Source organism: Diceros bicornis, unplaced genomic scaffold, assembly GCF_020826845.1.
Source record: "Diceros bicornis minor isolate mBicDic1 unplaced genomic scaffold, mDicBic1.mat.cur scaffold_202_ctg1, whole genome shotgun sequence".
Lineage (NCBI taxonomy): Eukaryota > Metazoa > Chordata > Mammalia > Perissodactyla > Rhinocerotidae > Diceros > Diceros bicornis.
In genome coordinates, this window is record NW_026691092.1 from 166,255 (window position 1) to 185,854 (window position 19,600).

The 19,600-nt window shown below is 36.8% G+C and overlaps 1 long non-coding RNA gene across 1 annotated transcript; it reads left to right on the forward strand.

Annotated features, from left to right (window-relative positions):
* Positions 1 to 5,841: 5,841 nt before the first annotated feature.
* On the forward strand, positions 5,842 to 13,308 carry LOC131402662 (uncharacterized). Its single transcript, XR_009218877.1, has 3 exons — positions 5,842 to 5,895; positions 11,695 to 11,769; positions 13,183 to 13,308. It is a non-coding gene; the product is annotated as an uncharacterized LOC131402662 (long non-coding RNA).
* The last annotated feature ends 6,292 nt before the right edge of the window (positions 13,309 to 19,600 follow it).

Genomic DNA, 19,600 nt, shown 5'->3' on the forward strand with positions numbered 1-19,600 from the left:
TTTAAAAACAAGAACAAGCTGGAGGACTTACATTTCCCAAGTTCAAAATTTATTATAAAGCTACAGTAATCAAAAGAGCATAATTTTAGCATACGGTTAGACATATAGATCAACGGAACAGAACCAACAGTTCAGAAATAAACCCTTACTGTTTACAGGCAACTGACTTGGACAAAGGTGCCAAACAATTCAATAAGGAAAGGATAGTCTTTCAACTAATGATCCTAGGACAATGGGACATCCACACGTAAAAAGGCCCTTACCCCACACCATACACAAATACCAGCTCAAATGGCTGGCTCATAGACCTAAACAGAAGAACTAAAACTATGAAGCGCCTACAAGAAAACATAGGAAAACTATCTTTGTGATCTTGGGTTAGGCAAAGACGTCTTACACATACCAAAAACACAATCCACAGCAGAAAAAGTGATCAACTGAATTTCATTAAAATTTAAACATTTGCCTCTTCAAAGGACACTTAAGAAAATCAAAAGAAAAGCCGTGGACTGGCAGAAAATATCTGCACATATCATGTATATGATCAAGGACCTCTATCCAGCACACAGAAATAACTCTTACAACTCAATATTAAGGAAAAAACAACGCAACTTGTCATTCCTCTGGAGATTCAATGCCCCGTTTCTCTTGATCTCCCCTTTTCAGTTCAAGATCACTTGTTACCCTTGACAGACAAGTCAGAAGCCAAACTGGTCCGATCTGCTGCTTTTTCATCCCGCATGGAGATTCCCACGAGCATCCCCAACAAGAACCTATCCCAAGCACCTCGTTTTGCTCTTCTGACTGTTGGCTCCAAGAGAAGCCGCCCCAGGTCGCCCTCTGCTGCCATCTTTTCAAACCTGAGTCAAGGCAGACGCCTCCTGTGCAAACACCCTAGTGTGTACGGACCTCCGCTCCTCCTCGCTCATCCCTGTACGTGCTCCAGTTAACGCTTCCTTTCCCACTGGTCCACCGACTCCAGCCAGCCCACAAGGTCCCGGAGCTTTGGCAGCCGGCTGTCCTAACATCAGAACTTCCGGGGCCGACCGTCCGAGTGCGGATCCCACTGTACCTCCCCCTACCAGCTGTGGGGCCTGGGGCCTGTCCCTTGACCTGTCTGAGCCTCCCTCTGCTCCCTGATCTGTGGGACAACCCCGACCCCCCGGGGAGGTGCGGCTACCGCGGGCCGCCACAACCCCGCCGTTTCCGCGCCTCCATCCAGGCGGGCAGCGCCCCTGTCGCCTCCCCCTCCCGTGCCTGCTGCCGCTCGAGGGGCGCCCTCCTGGAGTCTCACCCTCCAGCGTGGCAGCTTCTCCAAGAGGCCGAGGGCACGGGGAGGGGTGGCGGCGGCGGCGGCGGCGGCGGCGGCGGCGGGCGGAACGCGCGGAGGGAGGGGCCGCCCGCTCCTTCCGCTCCAGCTCCAGGCGGGATGGCAGCGGCTCGACCCGGCGGCGCGGCCGCGAGCCGGTGCGGGGCTCGGCCCGGAGCTGGGCAGCACGAAGCGGGGGCGCCCTGCGCCCCGAAAAGCTGCAGCCCCCCACGAGGACGCGGTAGGCGCGGCCGGGCGCTCGCCAACCTACCGGCACACGGGCGCGCCCCCGGCCTCCGCCGTCTCCTGCCGGCTCCGCGAGCACACAGCTGCTGTTCAGAGCCCTCGCCCCGGCCCCGGGCAGCCCATCGGCGCCCCAGCCGGGCCCTCGCCGCTGGCGCCATCGCCGCTTCACACCTTCAGGCCACCTGGCGAGGCCAACTTGTGTGACCCTTGACCCCACGCCCCGGCGAATGCGCCTGCCACCAGGTTTCGTATTGGCTGAAGGCAGAGGCGCTGAGGGCCCCCAGTGGCGCATCCAACGGGGGTGGCTGGTTTGGGCGGAGCCGGGGACCTGTGATCCTAAGGGTGGTGGATGGGGCCCCCGATCCTGGCCCTGCCACCTGGTGCGCGACCTTCCTCCGAGCTCCAGCTCTGCCTGAGCGCAGTCCTCTCCCCGCGCAGTGCACGTTTCCGGAGCATCTGCCAGGCTCTGGCGGGCGCAGGGCACTTTCCTGTCCTGAGGCCCTTTGCTTCTTGGCATCAGCCTGGGAAACGCTGGAGGGGTGGCGCCCTCCGCGCATCTCCAGGTAAGTCCTTCCCCTGCCCTGTGTACTCCCTTTGCCACTGTCCATTGTCATCTCTTCCCTGGCCTTGTCGTGGGCGTTCCCCTCCCCCATCAGCTACTAGGCCACTCAGTCCCTGCTCCAGCCACAGTGAGCTAGAAGGTAGCTCTTCCTATTGAAATTCGCTGCCAAAACCCCTGCAGGCATTCCCCGCTGTCTTCTACAGTGCATCCTCCTCCCCAGCTCACCTCTCTCCTCAGCGCTTCATCCACTTGAGCAGAGGGCTCCACTTGTGCCATCTGATCCCACCGCTGTTTCAGGCTTCCCTACTTTGCACACACTGCCTCCAATGCCCTTCAGATGTCTGGCAAACTCTTAGTCATCTTCTAAGATCCAACTCGAGCACCTCCTTTGAATTTCTGTGAAGGCAAGGACTTCAGTTCCTTCAGGTTGTCCTCACCAATGTTGTCCTCCTACAGGTTGGCAGGCGGCCAGGAACAAGGGGTGCCCTCCTGAATGAATGACCAGGAGTCTGGGGCCCTGGGTTCTAGTCCTGGTTCTGCTACTGAGTAGTTGTCTCCCTTTTCTGGATCTCCTGTCTGAAATGAGGGGACGGGTTAAAACAAAAGTCAATACATGAAACGCATTTTTGTAAATGAATGAGGTGTTTTGACTTTATGGCTTGTAGGATGTCTTGCAGCCGGTTATGATCCCTGATGGGCATGGCCAAATACTAGCCCCAAATGCTGAGGGCCAACGCCCTCTGTCTTCCCTCCCTTGCTTCCTTCTTTCTGTTTCTCTTGATATTGCTTGATCCCTGGAAGTAATCCAGTTTTAATCTACTCCCAACACCAGTTCAGATTACTTTGTTGTCCTGGAATGTGCCTTGTATCCAGTCTGAAAGATTGAATAGAAGAAATTATCTAGAATATAGAGGTAATAAGAGAAGGAAACCATAAAAAGGAGAAAAAATCCAGGGAGTATTAACCTAAGAAAGTCCAACATATTTCTAATTGGTGTTCTAGAAGGAGAGGAAAGAGAAAAGTGGAAAATAAACAATACTGGAATAAATAATGCTTGGGGTATTTCTGGTCATAAAGACACCAATCCACAGATTCTAGGAGCAACAATTAGATGGACAGCTTACCTCTCAGTATCAACAAAAGAAACAATGCAAGACAAAGAACAGTGATATTTTCAATGTGCTGAAAGAAAATGTGTCAACCTAGAATTCTATATTTAGTGAAAGCAAATGTCTAGAATTAGAGTAAAAAGGTATACGTCCTAAAAGAGACAAAATCAGCAAAAATGTTCCCACCAGTAGATCCTCCTTAAAGGAAAATCTAAAAGATGTGGAAAGGCAGAAGTGATAACAAGGAAAATATTGGAGGTTGTGAGAAGGAATGAATAATCAAATAAGTGGTAAATGTGTAGTAAATCTAAGTGATCTTTAATCTTTTAAAAACAATATTGTTTTGTGAGGTTAAAAGGGACAAGATAGAATTAAAACAAACAAAATAATAACATATAAGTGAGGAAGAGTAGTAATTGACGTCCTTGTAAGATGAGAGAAGAGAATAAGTGTATTGATTAATTTTCAACATTGGTAAGTTATATATGTGTTACTATAACCTTAAGAGAATAGAATAGACAGCATACAGTCCAATGTAGTAAAGTTAAAAAGAGTAGAATGTGAGAAAAAATACCTACTCAAACATACACAAAATAACCACCAAAAGACAATAATGGAGAGAAGAAAAAACATAGAATGAAAGAAATAAATTAGTAGAATGAAATAAGATGGTAGTTATAGACCCAGATATATCTGTAATTAAATTGAATGTTAATGGAATAAATATTTGGTATGAAAGTTAAAAAATCAGGCTGCATAAAAACATGAATTCCAATTTTATACTATTCAAAAGATCATATCTAAAATATCAGAAATCAGAGAACTGAAAGTAAAAAGGTGAAAAACAATATGATACTATCTGGCATGACTATGTTAATAAGACACAAAATAGATTTAAAGCTAAAATCATCACTAGATGTAAAGAAGGTCATGCTATACAGATAAAATATTCAAAAATTAGAAATATACAAAAATTCTTACTTTATGAACCTTAGCCTCAAAAAGTCCTTAATTGACAGAACCAATACTTGGTAAAATACTTTGAATTAGAGTCATGACATCTAAATGAAAATGCGTTGTTTATATGTAATATTTATACCTTGAAATCCAATTATCTTCAGGGGTCATGATGTAAGATCATTAATCTTATTGCTAGAAAATAGGATGAAAATGCCTACTATTTAATTTTTGTTTTGCTGAGGAAGATTAGCCCAGAGCTAACATCTGTGCCAATCTTTCTCTGTTTTGTATGTGGGTCACCACCACCACATGGCCACCGATGAGTGGTTTAGGTCTGCACCTGGGAACTGAACCCAGGCTGCCAAAGCAGAGCGCACCGAACTTAACCACTAGGCCATGGGGCCGGCCCCATATTTAATTTTCATATCTCTGTTACTTATGCATATCAACCACAAAATTAACTGATAAAGATTAATTAGAATTATGATAATAAAGTTTGTCAGAGTGTTTTAGTTTGTAGTTTGCTTTACATTGCTGTGATGACTGGCTGAGTCTCACTCTGCTACTCTTAGGCTGAGCTAACTTTTTCTATACTGAGTTCCCTTATAATTTGCTGTGAGTATTTGTTTTCCCTTATTCGCTGGTGGTCGTCTTAATTATCGTGTGCATAGAAAAGCATTTATTTATCTAATAATTGGAGTCAATGGATTAAGTGTTGTGATAATAGATTGAAATTCAGATTTGGGATTAAAAAAAAGTAGTTTTGGAAATCTTTGTGATTTGGGGTGAGACCTCTCAGGATTGTTAAAACTTGATCTGGAAAAGGAAAGAACTAGAAGAAAAGATTGCTTAAATCAAGTCCAGGTTAAATAACCATAGTAATCATGATGCTAATGCTAATAATAATAATCATTACTATTTCTACTCTGATGTCTATGCCTATTCCCAATTTTACTATATATTCAGTTCATACCTATTTTTTAAAATTATTATTGATTTGTAAACATTTTGAATGTATTCTGGATACCATATCTTTGCTAGTTATATACATTGAAAAGCTCTGATTCCTTTGGGTAGACTGTCTTTTATGGAGTTACATGTTAAATGAATCATTAATTTCAATATAATCAGTTTTATTATTATTATGTTTTAGAGTTTTGTTGTGCCTTGTTAAAAGAAACTAGATGAACTTTCTTTTTTCATTTATTGTTTATTTTATGAAATTTCTATTTTTCAATATTTATATTCTTTAATACACTTTTACATTTTTCTATAAAATGTACATTCGATACTAGATATATTCCAAAGTTCTTATAATTTTAGCTTCTTAGTAAATGAATCTTTTAAATTATGTGTTCTTTACTTTTTTCTCCGTAATTTATTGGAACTCCCATTATTTTAAAATATTGATTTTGTTGTCTGGCAATCTTGTTGAATTCTTATATTAATTCTAATTATCATCTACACATTATCCCATGTTTGTTATATAGATGATCATACCATCTACACACAATCATGCTCTTCTTTACAATTCTTTCCAAACTTTACATGTCTTATTAATATTAAAAAAAATTTTATTACTGCTCTGGATAAGACCTCATTACAGTGTTCAAAACAAATGGTCCTAATCAATATCCTTGTCTTTTCTAATTTTACAGAAACGTTTCTAACAAATCACTGTAAAGTATGAGGTTTTCTGAGAGTTTTCGGTAAGTCCTAGACTTTTCTGTTATATCATACTGCCTTGAAAGATTGTATCTTTACATTTCTTTAAAGAAAAGAGACAATCATTTATGGGAGGGAAATCATGATGCTCTTTGGAAATATGGTGAAATATATGGATTTCTCCACAGGAATAAAATGGACTTTTGAACATTAACACAAGCACCTGGTGTACACTTTTAGGGGATCATGAGTCTATTAAATATCCTCTATTGACTCAAAGTTAAGACTCTGATCTAAAAAGAATTTTATTCATCAAAACATTCAACAAACATTTATTGAATATCCATTATATGGCAATGACTGTGAAATATATTGTGTGTACAGAAAAAAGTAAATTGAAACTCATGAACCCTAGATACTCATAGTATAAAACATAAGCTCATGCAGGTGTTAAAATAAAATATGATACAAGACACCTCTGAGGAAAGTATATGAATTCTTATCTCAGTGATTTCTTTCTTTGCTAATGAAAGTGCATGGTGTAATTTCAAATAACATTTTGTCATTAGGTAGAAGTTTCTGATATCTTGAGTAAACACTAGGCTGGGCAAATGAGAATAAATTCATGTAATAATAAATTGTTATATTCTATCTAGCCTCTTTGCTCCCTTTAGTTTTTTTCTTTTCTAAATTTCCCATTTCATCACACTACACTGGTGTGTACACTGGCATGTACTGGTACATGCTTTATTTTGGTTCAGCCAACATGTTGGTACTCAGAGTTCTTTTATCAGTAGTTTTGCAAAAATGTCTGCAGGCCATTTTGCTCAAAAGGAATACAGATCCCTTAGGCTTTCTAGAGGAAGCTTTGTCTGCCGTTGCTTCCAAAAACATCGTAGACAACTTGAAAATAAATAAATGGATAAAATACTTTGGTTGAACTGGTTGTAGTGACGGACAAGGCGCCTTCTCCGGGGAAGTATGGCCACAGGCCTGCTGCACGGAGGATGGATTGGAAGTCTGGGACTTGATCTCCCCTGCGGTGTTTGCTGCCTTTCGGCATGAAGAGCAGATGATTATTTTCGCTGGACCTCTCAGCGGTGTCTGAGGCCCCCTGCACATTTCACTGGTTTATAGACACTTAGAGGAGGCATTCTGCCTGTGGCAGGATTAACCTCACTTATTCCTGGATCTTTAAAAGGAGGATGTCAAACCTGTCAAAGCTTCCTTGGGTATATTTCTATTCCATCAATCTTTTGAAACGAAATTGCTTACACGTGTTTCTAGGGAGGTCTCAGGAGGGAGTTTTCATTTCAAATGATTAATACATGCAATGTGTGCCTCACTAACAACTAATGCTAAAAATAATACATAGGAACACCCCTTCAAACTAAGTTTGCAGCAAGTTTTGGGGCAAAGTATAGTAATTAAATTCGCACATGTATCCTTGCCTATCAGCTCATATTTAATTTTCGTATGTGTGAGAAGTTAAAAGATTTGGGGAAAGAACAGCAACTGTTACCACAATATAATAAAAATTACTCAGTGCATCTTTTACTGCTGAAACTTAGGGCAACCATCAATTGAGTAATCTTCAGTATATGGTCTTGGATATAATTGTGTTATATGTCAATCAATTTCTTACCCAGAATTGGTAAAATTAACTATCAGAGAATTAAATTAAAATGGAATCCCTTCCAAAATGTAATTCTGAGTTATTTCTCTACTAAATGTTTAATATTCATATAAACTATTGGATCATTAGTTCATGCCCAGTCTTGAACTTGGTCTAAGACTTAAAGCCTTGATCTTTTGTTTCATGAATATTTAATTGGACTGAACTCTTTTCCTGTTACTGTGGAGAGAGAGTGAAACATATTCTTTATTGCTCAAGTTATCCGTCATGCTTGGCATTTTAATTTACTTTCTTAAACTTTTTAACCAAGGACCATTTCAATTCCAATGAGCATACTGTATCACACTTTTTCAGATGACTACATTTTCTCTTTGAAGTTTTTTTTTAATTCTTCTGAAGCTTGAGAATATTTTCCATCTAGTTCTAGCTTACTAAACATTGAGGTCAGACAGAAATCATTCTTCTATGATTTGGAGATTTTGGTTGGTAGGTGACTATACTTCAAGGAACATATTGTACTTCTAAATATATCTGGAAATTATCAAACGTGAGTCATCTTCATTTCTCTAACTGATTAATGGTATATGTGAATTATCATTCAGAATTAAGTGTATTACTATAAATTACTATATCTAGGAGAGTATTTAATACAAATTACCTGTCATAACCACACCACTACCGCCACCAAATATTGTCTATCTTCATTAAGTGGTGAGGTGGAGTGATAAGCATCATGTTGGGGCTGCTGCTTATATAAGAGGGTAGGAGGAGATGAATTTTTGCTGTATACTTCTCTACATTCTATATGTACTACATATATACATTGACATGAATTACAAAGAACCACATTGAAGTTATTGATTTCAAATGAACCGTATGACTAATAAATTTAATTATAATGCTATATGCTAAATATAATGCTTATGACTTCCCAAGCATTTTCTTTTTCTCATTTTATTCCCATAAAATAGATGATGAGTTAATGATGTTCATATATATTTACTAAATAATATAATCGAATGAAAGAACAGGTTTTCTGAAACCCAATCTGGCCATCTTTCAGCTACACTGCTGTTAGATAAATTTCAGTGTTTCACACCTATGTTAAAATTATTGCCTATGTTTGGAACCTCAGTTATTTAAATCAGATATTTCTATACCATCTTGAACACAGACTTTTTTCCAAGTAGTACAGAGGTTCCAAAATTGTGGTCAGCATCCTGAACCCAGCCTAGAGTTGTCTTTTCTTTGTCTCATGCACTGTTTAATATTTAAAAATAAGAAATTAGCATAAAAGTCTGTATTGAAAAGTGAGAATATTGGGCAACAAAGATTCTATGTCTTCTTGTGGAAATGATCGAATAGTGCTAAAGAGCTGAGGCCTCCTTGCTATAAGATATTCTATTTTCAGTAATCCAATCCTTTGTGTCTTCCTAACACTGAGACAGAGTGTCAGCTGCAGAACTAAGAACAAAATGTGATGACATTACCAGAATCCTTACGTGAGGCTCACTTTCCCCCTTTGTGTTATAAGACTGACTACTATAGGTAATTGATTTTTGACTACTGGTTGCATCACTTAATCCTACTTTTGGGTTGTTTATATTGAGTTCTTACTTAAACTTCTCATCACCTGTACATCCCTTAAATGATGGTGCTCCTATCTGAAAAACAGATAGGACTACACTATGAAAGGCCTTCTTCTCATCCTATGGAATCTTTCTAGGAGGCTTCTAATCTCAACTTTACAGTGAAAAGTCATACATTTATATTTCTAGACCGTATTTCTCTTTGTTTTCTTTGATGTTTAGACTTCTAGATCTCATTTATTATTGCACATCTCCATTTGGGTATAGTGTAGATATCTCTTATTAAACTGAATTTTTCATATTGTTACCCAGATTTGGTCTTCCTTCTATATTCCTTAACTCAGAACATGGTAATATCATACTCTCATTACCAAAAAATAGAAACATTGAAGTTTTCTGTCTCTCTTACTCTTTTTCTCAATTCCTAAGACCTAAAAAGCAGCCAGGCTATGTTCATTCAACCTCTCAAATCCACCATTTTGACTGAAAAAACACTTGCCACCTATGTATATACTAGAAACATACAATAAATACGATTAAAGTAAGAAAATTCTCCCAACTTCCAAAAGTTCATAATTAGACCTATGAATAGAAAATTATAATTCAATGTGATGTGAAAAATGGTGGGATTATACAGAGGGTGTCACAAGACTCCGAAGAATGCCATTTAAGCCATACTGAGAGAGACTGATGTGGGAAGTGGTGGTGTTGCTTCTACTGAGTGATGTTTCGATTGCATTAGCCAATGATGAATTTAGGGAATGGGAATTTCATGTAAAGAGAATAAACTGAAGATATAAAAGGGAAAGGTCGATATGGGAAAATTTATAAGCAGCATAGCTTGCTTGAGGATAAAGTATAAGGTAGGAAGCGTGGTAGGTAAGTTGGAGAAACAGATAGAAATTGCATTATGAAAGGTCTTAAATGACATATAAAGAGCTTAGACCTTATCTTCTCAGGAAAGAATTTGAAAAAATTTAGGCAAAGGTGTAATAAAATCAGAGACGCAATTTAGTAAGAATATAATTGAGTATTTTTATTTGGTATAAATGTCTGCATGGAAGGAGCCTGGTTAGGGAGATAATGCAATGGTTACGAGAAGAAATTTTGAGGGAGTGAAATAAAGTGGTTATAATAAGGACATAGAAGATTTGATATAATAAATATTTAGAAATTAAAATCTGGTGATCAAACCAAACATAGAGGGAGAGGGAAAGAGACAAATAAGAATAATTTTTTCAATTTTCTTGCTTTGGTGATTGAGTAGCTGGTAGTATGATTAACAATAGCAACAAGTATGTATTGAACTAAGAAGATGTTCATGTTAACTGAAACAGGCAGGTTGTTGTGTAATGTCTAGAGAATGATTCTACTTTTTATCCAACATAAAAATAAAATTCCCGTAAGTATTTATAATTATTAATATTTTCTTAAAAAATTTGTAAGTGGAAAATCATAAGTAGAAATGTTGATTGGGGTTATTCATATAGGACCAGTTGAATATGATTTGTTTGAGAGCTCTATAGGGGACTGTAGAGCTGTATAGATGTTCCATTCTGCCATAAATACATGAGTTACTTTTCCATTGAACTATATAAACATTTCTTCATTCCTACTAATAAAATCAGCTATAATAATACTTATGATAAAACAGCCAATATGCGTACCATGTGCAGCTACTGTGTTAGACTTTTTTGTATTTTTTGTGAAATTCACAGCAACCATAGAACATTTCACAGGTAGCGAAACTAAGGCTTGGAGAGGCTAAGTGTAAAATGTAAATTTACACTTAGCGATATGCCTACATTTAAAGCCAGTTCAGTCTGAACTCTTAAATACTACTTTATATATGGCGCATATGTGTAACGCGGTTGACTGCGATTAGGAATGCAGTCTTTCTCAAGGAGGCAGATACCTGAGCAATTTCACTTTCCTTCTACCTTATTTGTAGTTGCTCAGGAAAAAACCCACCGATACAATATAAAAATACTACGATTTTTATGGGGAGGGGGTTAGGTGGCTGTTTTAATAAGCAAGGCAACTTACAAGGCTAATCTTGGCCGCAAGACAAGTAGATCTCCACATCCGCCTGCCAAGTTCTTAATTTAAGAGTTTATTTAGAGTCCTTAATGAGATTCAGTCATGAATACCATCCACATGGTCTCAACAACACATTACTCGCCCAAGGCTGTGTCCTTGAAGTGGCTCCTAGTGTGAATGGTGGGCCAAATATGCATTCCAAGGACAGGGGAGTGGATGAGGAGCCTCCAATTGCTCCGGTCTGGTTAGAGTTTCAGCTGGAGATCACGTACTCTTGATGACCTTCTCCAACTCTCCACCCCTGGTGACCATCTCTGACAAATCTTGCAGGCCCCTCCTCTTCTACAATGGCCCTCAGTGGTCAGCAAAGGGTTTCATTAGCATGGAGGTGCCTGGTTTGGTGGCTCTCTGGTGCACTGGAGGCAGATACCACAGCAACAATATAGGCATACAAGAGAAGGGCATAGAAGATATACTCAAGGATTAGGGTAAGACTTTTCCAATCATGAAATTAAAGTGTTTTTATTTTTGTACTTCATTCTTTACTCTTGTCTTCTGATGCCTCCCTGAAATCCCAGAGTTTCACCCTGATTTTCATGGTTGTAACATCAGAAAATATCACTTCTGGGGGAAAAAAGTGCCTGATACATTAGGTAAGCATAATGTCTCACAACTATGAATTGAGATACCTAGTAGATGTTTATGAGTTGAATTTATATTAAGAACTGATGTAATATCAGAGACTAGGAAAGAAAATGCTTAAAATGTGATTTTATCATCAAAGATGATTTTCTATCTATAAGTCACAGTACAGAATCTATCTAAAGAGCATGCTAACTTCTTGCTGAAGTGATAAAGTTGTCCTTTTAAAATTTGACATAAAAATTTTAAAATTATGAATATTATTAAAATATGAATATTATTAAAACTATGTTATATAATCTTATTACTCTTCTCAAGAAAACTCTATCCTGAGCCTTCTATGTGCTATTATGTAGACTATATGACAAAGACTCTCTGTGGACTAGATCTAATGAATGATCACTTATAATCATTAACACATATGTACAAAAGCATGGCATACGGGTGACGCCAGCCTGGACTCCATTCTACACAAAGGCAACAAAAATACATTTAAATCATTCACATGAAGATTCAAATTGCTAACATATCACTTCAAATTTGAAGTTAATAAAGAATGTCGGGGGCTGGCGCAGTGGTGCAAGCAGTTAAGTGGGCACGCTCTGCTTAGGCGGCCCGAGGTTCACGGCCCGGATCCTGGGCACACACCGACGCACTGCTTGTCACACCATGCTGTGGCAGCGTCCCATATAAAGTAGAGGAAGATGGGCATGGATCTCATGTCAGGGCCAATCTTCCTCTGCAAAAAAAAAAAAAAAAAAAAAAAAGAGGAGGATGGGCATCGGATGTTAGCTCGGGGCTGATCTTCCTCACAAAAAAAAAAGAATGTCATAGAAGAAGATAATGACAAGTACAATGTTATAGCCATGCCTATTTGGTCTTTTGCCTTGCATAAAATAAGCTCAAAGTGGTAAATGTATTTTCAATTGTATGATGTAATTTTAGCACGAACAGAATATTCTGTATAATATGAAAGCTGCAAAGTCTAGTGTTTAAGCCTTAGGAAAATCGAGAGTTCAAAAATGTCTTCAATGAAAATGGAATGATCAGCTATGACTATTAAATACATCACTGATTTTACTGATTGACTATTTTTGCTGGCATAGGGAAATCTGACTGAGAATGGTAAGAATCTTAATTTTACTGCCTTATTAATGTTGAATATTTTGTCAGACGAATTTGAAGTTAGTGATTAAGTTCACATGACATTGCCAAAGAAGAGGTTTTGTTTGTGGACAGATTAATGCAAACAGGGCCAGTGGTCCACTCACCCTTCACTCAACAATGGAGATTGAGTGGGACGTTTAACCTGTTCCAACTGAGTTCACCCCTTCGTGTTGTCCAAAACTGTATGGTTTCCCCTTATGGCTGAGGCTGTTATATAAAAAAAGAAACTATTTATTGTTATTATTATTTTGTTTCAGCTCAACCTCTAAGAGATGACTTTCCTAGACTCCAGCGGAATGAGAATGAACCTCAAGAATCTGAGTACTTTAACTGCAAATTACAAATCACGTAATAATTATGACAACAAAAGAGAAATAACACATTCCAAGAGTCATGCTTTTTAGATAATAATCAATTTTAATATTAAAAAAATCCTTTGAGGGGGGCTGGCCTGGTGGCATAGTGGTTAAGTTCACGCACTCTGCTCCAGTGGCCCAGGGTTAGCAGATTTGGATCCTGGGTGTGGACCTACACACCACTCATCAAGCCACGATGTGGCAGCATCCCAAATACAAAATAGAGGAAGATTGGCACGGCTGTTAGCTCAGGGCCGATCTTCCTCAACAACAACAACAAAAAACTCTTTTTATTGTAATGATTGATTACTTTGAGTTGTTTTTTGACTTTGTGTTCAATTTTTTAATTGTTACCTCTTTTAATAAATAACTTGTGTTTGTTTCGGTATTTATCTCATTTACTTATGCTGTGCAAATACTTACACAGTTTTGTTTTCCAAAGGGGTTAGTAAGACCTCAGTGTTTGATATCCTTCTTGGATTTATTGCATATATTTTAACTCTATGTTATGTTCCAGAACTCATCTTCTGACTGCTCAAATACCACCATTAACTGCTCATTGAAAGTTGGCTCTAAGATCACTTGTTCTAATATTACTTATGACTAAACAGAAAAAAATGCTGAAAGAGACTTCAAACAATTCTTGTCTGTCCTCCACTTTTGATGATTAACTGTGCCCAAAACAACACACAGAGGTCATTAGCAAACTGGGCCTGAAAAATGGTAATAGATATATATTTTTCTACTTGTCCATATTAATTAATGTAGACATTTCCTCCAAGTAATATTCCTTTAAAGAATCTTTTTGTGACTCAAAAGTAGCTTTACATAATATTATTAAATTGCTGATTATCTATTTGGTAACAGGCAATCTACGTTCACAATTTCTTAACAACAGTACTTCTCTGAATTTAAAATTCTCCATATAGTTGTAAATGACTAGCTTGTATCAAACCAACTTTCACCAAGAATAACTATAAAAATCACATTTAAGAAAAGAAAAAGAAAACACCTTACTTATTGGAGGCATTGGAGAGTATCTAGGGCATCCAGCAATTGTTAGGACAATATCCTAATAAAAGGAATACACAGTATGAGCCCAACTTTCCACAAAATTTCCCCTTGAGGTATTTTCCATCGCTAAGTGGCTGAAGGCAGAGAGACTAAGCAGAAAGCAAAAACTCAGGACTCTTGACAGTCTTACAGGGCTAAAGAGACAAGATAATATGAAGCACAGGTATAACCAACCAGTCAGAATTGGAGGGACCAAGATCCTCAAGAAATAGGAAACACAGAGAAGTGTGTCTGATTTTCTAAGTTGATATTCACTGTAAGGCGTTTGTCCGTTTCTAAGCTGTTGTGGACTGAGAGACCAAGACGACAAGAAGACAGCTGACGCTCAGAAGGTAAAAACTGAAGCAGATGTTTTGTCAGGTTCAATGTGCTGGGAAAAAAAAATTGGGAATTTAGGGTCTGTCAAGAAGAAAGGGGCCCGGTAATTGCTCTAGTATTTCATTTGAGACCTTTGAAAAGTTATGCTCTATGAAAAAAAAGAACAAGTCAGAACTAGACCATACCTCAAAGAGACTAAAACTCACCTTCCTATCATCTTAAAACCCTGATTGGATCAAAATGATTTGTTTATGCTCTGACTGTCATTTAGGGGAAAAAAAAGTAAAATCTCTCTGAAAGAAGATAAAATTATCAGAGAAGAGTTTTTGTAATTTTTTATTCAAAATGACTGGAATCCAATAAAAAAATTTCAAGGCATATTAGGGTCAAGGAAGAAACGACCACAAACCAAAGAATAAAGAAATAATAGATACAGACCCACAGCCAAGTATTTCACCAGCCTACTCAGTCTAAAATATCTCTGATTATTATGTTCATGAAAACATTTGATATGATAGAAAATTTTGTCAGAGAAGTGAAATCTTTAAAAATAATTGAATGGAAAATACAGTAATTGACATTAAGAACTCAATATATAAGTTTAAATATAGATTAGACACAACGAAAGAAAGGATAAGTGAACTTGAAGAAAAGAAAGTAGAAAATATCTTTACTGAGACATGGAGAGAAATAAAAGGAAGGAAAATACAGAAATGATTGTAAGAGGTCATGGTGAAAAGCATTAATATACACTTAATTTGAATCCCAGAAGAAGAGAGGCAGAGTAGACAAAAGCAATATTTAAAATGGTTCTAGTTGACAGTCTTCCGAAACTGACGAGAGATATAGAATCTACAGGATCAAGAAGATCTAGGAACCAAAAATAGCTAGGTATATCCTAATGAAACTGCTAAATAACAAAGATAAATTATACTAAAGACAGTCAAAGACAAAAAAGATTCATTATCATCAAATGGTTAACATTGGAACTGAGAACCAACCTTCGAGAATAGTAAGTTTGCAAGTCAGAAAACAATAGTATGACAACTTTATTGTGCTCACAGGAGACAACTGCCAACATAGAATTCTGTAACCAGTAGAATATTCTTTAAAAACGAAGGGGAAATAAAAATATTTCAGGCAAACAAAAATAAGATTTCATAGCCAGCAGATGTGCACTATGTGAAATACTAAAGGAGTTTTACAGAGTTTTTCAGAGATAAGGAAAGTAATCCCAGATAAAAATATAAGAATTGAAGAAGAAATGAAGAACAATGAAAAAGATAAACAGATGGGTAAATGTAAATGAATATTGATGGTAAAAACCATAATAATATCATCTGTCAATTTAAAATATATGTAGAATTAAAAACACAATAATAATGACAATAATAATGTGAAAGACAGGAGGGGGGTAAAATAAAATGCTGAAGACCCTTGTGTATTCTATTTCATTTATTTATGCTCTGATTGTTATCATCTTCTTCCTTTTCCGTATGTGAGTTCAATTAGCTTTTTTTTTTCTAATGTGTTGAGGTGAGCTCTGTGGTCATTGATTTGAGACCTTTCTTCTTTCTAATAAAAGCATTTGGTGCTATAAATTTCCCTTTAAATTTGTTTTGGGTGTATCCCAGAGATTTGTATATATTGTGTTTTCATTTTCATGTAGTGCAAAATACATTCTAATTTCTGCTTTGATTTCTTTTTTTACCCATTAGTTATTTAAAAGTCTCCTATTTTGTTTCTAAATTTTTTTGGAAACTGTGGGATTTATCAAAGTTAAGCATTTGGACATCCTAGTTTCTGAATAAGAATGCTGTAGACTTGTTTGGCTTAGATGTATGCATTCAACGCATGATACATGATAGATAGATAGATAGATAGATAGATAGGGAGTTGATTCTCATTATTTGCAATAGTTATGGTCTATAAAGTTGCCTCAAACAATGAATTAGTGAATACTGAATCATTGCTCCAAGGGGAAATACAGGGTTAAGATTTTGTGAGCCTTTGGTCACAACCTTTTTGTCAAACAATCAATGCAAACATGGTTTTATGTGTGTTTCTGTTTAAAGTCACCTTACTTAATATATATTTTTGATTCATTAACATTAAACTCACAGCCAACAATACTATAAGTCCCTTACAAAGCTTATCTAACATTCACATCTTTTCCATAAGACACATCACAGCTTTCTTGGGCTTAGAAACACTAGACAGAACTACCATACTATGTTTGGGAGCATTTTAAATAGTGAAATAACCAACAAAAAGCACAAAAATGTGAAAAACATACTAAACAGACTTTGAAAAGGACACTTGTTTACAGCCTGAGAGCTGAAATAAGAAGGGATGTCATAGTCTTATTGCACCTTAGCATGTCCACGGTGACTGGGAAAGTGCTGCAGGTATTAATTGGGGATTATGAATAAATTTTAGCGAGTAGGCAAATTTGCAAATACTGAATCTGAATAATAAGGATCAGCTGTATATACCTTGGCAGTGTCATTAAATTGAGCCTTGAGAAACACGTATGGTTCAAACTTGGAGGCGGAGAATATAGGTCCCCTGTGAATTCTGAACAGTCTATTCCATCATCAGATACATTGACTGGGCTCTTCCAGGATAGCAGGCACTTTTTCTTGGATGATTTTCTTTGGTTTAGGTTCCAGAATTCTGTATATCTTTGGGGAACTCACCCAGCTAGCTCCTTTCTAGATGTTCTGGCCAACCTCTAACAATTTTTTACTCCTAAAAACAAAAAATGCATTCCTCTCTTATTCTTTCATAATATGCTTTCATGTCCATTACTCATAAATCATAGCAAAATAGAAATGATTTTTCTTTTCCAGGAGGAAAAGGACGACTTAATCCTCCAACTCTCAGAGGAACTGAGTGACAATACTTCTATTTTCAATGCAAAGAAAAAAAAAATGAAAAAAAACCACAGCTGAGTTTCTGTATTTAAACAGGATGAATATTCATATCTTGGAACACAGTTTCCTTAAGTGAAAATTCTGAAAGCATATCTGAGAACAATGCGTATATACATAAAACATATAACATTTTCAATTAAGATTTTTGAGTAAGTGGGATATAACTTATATCCCACTTATATCAGATAATAAAATGGCAAAATCCATGAAAATCTGCCTGAATGACTGTACTATACTGGTAATATCATATACAAAAGTTTAGATTCATATCTGGAAAAATAGTTTGTTTCAAGAGCCTTAAACATGGATTTCGTGTTACAAAATCTTTAATTTGAATTTGCATTGATTTTTTTTTTTTATAATTCCAAATATTACTTCCATTATTTTACTGATGAGGATTGTTTTTGGAAATATCATTTGATCATTTGTAAATCATTTGTATTCCCATATAGTTGCCCAAAATGATTTGACTGGCAAAACATCCTTCAAGTCACATGGTTAGATAACCAAAATTTTCCAGTTTTCTTAAAAGAAAATAGGAACTAATTAGATTAAAATACCAATAAATAGTATATCTCCTGTTGTATAGGTTTAAATGAAAAAGCTGAGTACAGTTTAAGAAAAATGTTAATGATATGAATAATTACTTTTCCTTGGATCTTATACTGTTTATTTTTTTTAATTATTCAACCTTAGGACGACTCTAGTTTACTTTCAGATTTGACCTATGGAAGTATTACAATGTGCAGGACTAGCTCAACATATATTCTTTCCCTTTTAAATTGAGTGACATTAAATTCATAATGTATAGACAAATTCCAGGCTTAGCAGACATTGATTGATCTGTCAATACTTATTTTTCTTTTTTGGAGCATCCAACAAAATTAAGTCAGTAAAGCTTGCTGACAGGATGCTAAAATGCATATTGAAGAGGAGGAGCCGTATCCTCTTAAAGCAGGTTTCAGCATGGGCATTAGTAGATTATAAAGTATAAACTGCACATCCCTGCATATCATATATTATTCTTCAAGATATCTTTGAGAATTTATAACTATAATTTTTTTGATCTCTTGACGTGCAAAAATACTATCTGTGTTCCCAATTGTTTTCTCCATATATCCAATGTTTTGTTAATAAAGAAAATGCGTGAATATAAAAGGAAATCAAGCATTTCACCAAGAAGTAAAATCCTGCATTTTACATTTAAGAAATATACATTGTCCTTTATTATTTAGTATATCATAAGGAAGAATCATTTTACTCTCACAGTTTACAAATAACACTCATAAGAGAGTGACTGATAAATCAGAAACATTCCCGGCAATGACTGTTGCAATTCTTCAGCAAACAACAGACAGGCATATAGATTTGTCAAATGAAATGCTAAACCACCGTTTTCAACTGTGAGGTAGTGCTCTTAGAAAGCCATTGTGACCAAGTGGCTTTTTTTATTTGTTTTTAAATGAGTTTTAGGCCATTTAATTAGTTTAATTCTCCCTCTCTAATGTATGAGAGAAAGCTCTCTTAGATTTGCTTTTATAACTTTTATATTTTACATATTGTAAAATAAATCCACATTTACTGCAGAACACTTTTGAAAATATGAATAAGAAAATGAAGCAAACTAAAGTCTTCTAAAACGCCACTACCCGAAAATAAATAATCCTTCTTAAAATTAGGAGTATACAATTCCATTTTATATATATATACACACACATAAAAAATATATATATACACACACACACGCAGAGAAAGAGGCAGAGAGAGAGAGACAGAGAGAAACAGGGAGAGAAGGACACATTTATTACCCACAGTTTTCTTTTTTGTAACTACATCGAGGGACTATGTTATAGTTTATTAATAAAATCCCACAATTTTATAAATTTGTAAAATTTATTTAAAAATTTATAAGATTTAGAAAATCCCAACAATTTATTGTTGAATAGCTGTTTTCAATATTTTGCTATTGTCAATAGTGCACCAATGTAAAT